Here is a 2,122-nt window from a genome sequence, read left to right on the forward strand (position 1 = left end):
GTTCTGGCCAGACAGATAGATTTATTCGAAAAGAGTTTCGATGAGAAAAATCTTTTAATCAAGAACTGGAATTAAAAGAGAACATAATATTCATAGCAAATGGAGTTTGACATAAACCATGACTCGGCTTGAGTTGGGATTTTGTAAGAGAGATTCTAGTGCATGGTAACATATGATTATAGGTTCATTTAAGGTAAACCTTATTACTAATTGGGTGGCCATGGCATGCTATGCTAGGTGTTAACCATGGTCTATGAGGTTCATAAAATGATTTAGAGAAATCATTTATGGTAAGAAAAAGTTCTGATGATATTAAGAGTTGATATCATGTCTCATTGCCAATTAGTGATGAGCCTAGTAAGTCACACACATACACAAGTTATCACCTATTTAAATATGATTTAATTAATTAATTAAAGAGTTTAATTGATTAATTAAATAGATTTGGTTTGCAATTAAATTGCGAAGTCCCTAGCATGACTTGAAACCAAATCTAGATTATTGGATGTGTAGTATAAATTAAATTTATATTTAAAGTGTTTAAATATGAATTTAATTGATGAGAAATTAATTAATAGAGATTAATTAATTAATTTATATTTGATATAAATTAATTAGAAGAAGAAAATAATTATTTTGGGTTAAGAACTCAAAATTAAGACACAGGGGCATTTTCATCATTTCACAGTGTGACACGTGGCACCATGAGATGGTGATACATGGGATTACACATAAGCTTTCCAAATGTTTTTTAATCATGTAAGATGATTAAAATCAAGATTAAATATAGGTTTGACACTTGGCACAATGTGATTGGGTCACTTAAACCTAGAGCTAATCAAAAGGTGACATGTGGCTAGGGTTTAATGTGTTAATCTAGCTATTTAAGTGTGGTTATGAAAAGAAAACATAACCAACAGCCTCTCCTCTCAATTGTCACGCCACTTTGAGCCTCTCCAGCTATTTCTCTTCATCTCTCATCAATTCAAAGAGATTAGCCATCAATCTCTTGAATTAAGAACGCTAGAAATTGTTTCTAGTGTCCTGTTTACATCTCTAATCTCTTAAAAGGCAGAACTTGAATTTCTAATTAATAGAAAAGGCTTTAGAAGCTGTTCAAGGGCTGCCATAGGTGTTCTTGGTGTGGACAAGCTAGAGGGACAACATCTGGTGTCCTGAAGATGAATCTCAAAGGCGCAGACACGCTGCAGCACATCAAGAGGTTAGTGTAATCGTTCTTGATTTAATCTAGGGTTCTAAAATTAATCTGATTAATTTTAAAATCTTAAATGGCAAATACAGATCCAAAAACATATTAAAAGAGTTTTAATATGTTGTTTATCATTGAAATCAAATAGATAAAAATAAATCTTGCATGGTGCATGTGACCCTAGGTGAAAATTTTTGAATTCAATGGTATAATCTTGTGTTTTTCACGCTTCCGTTCCTTCAATTGGTATCAGAGCCACTATATTTGCCATTTAGATTGTTGATTATATAATTTAATTGTGTGTTTGATCATGAGATCAAGAGATTCATTGCTGGTTGGATCATGAGATGTGGCGTCACACATGGTGAAGCCACCATTGGTGGCGGCAACAATGGTTCCTTGGTGGTTCAAGGTTTGGCTTTTAATTCTGCAATTGTTGTATGATCTAAGGCCTATTCTTTGACTAATTAAAGTGTTTAATTAGTTGTTTTAATCACACAATTAAATTATGATTCAAATCAGAGTTTTAAAAATTATTTGAATGTGATTCAAATCTGAATTTTAAAAGTTGTTTGAATGTGATTCAAATCTGATTTTTTAAAGTTGTTTGAATCATATTTAAATCTGATTTTTTAAAATTGATTCAATAAAATTCAGATCTGATTTTTTAAGAAATATTTGAATGTGATTCAAATCTGATTTTTTAAAAAATGTTTGAATGTGATTCAAATCTGAATTTTTTAAGTTGTTTGAATGTGATTCAAATCTGAATTTTTAAATTTGTTTGAATGAGATTCAAATCTGAATTTTTAAATTTATTTGAATCATATTCAAATCTGGATTTTTAAGTTGAATATGAGATATTCAATTTAATTTAAGTATGTATGTTTTATTTAATTGTTAAATAGTGAT

The sequence above is a fragment of the Hevea brasiliensis genome, chromosome 15, assembly GCF_030052815.1.
Source record: "Hevea brasiliensis isolate MT/VB/25A 57/8 chromosome 15, ASM3005281v1, whole genome shotgun sequence".
NCBI classification, from domain to species: Eukaryota; Viridiplantae; Streptophyta; class Magnoliopsida; order Malpighiales; family Euphorbiaceae; genus Hevea; species Hevea brasiliensis.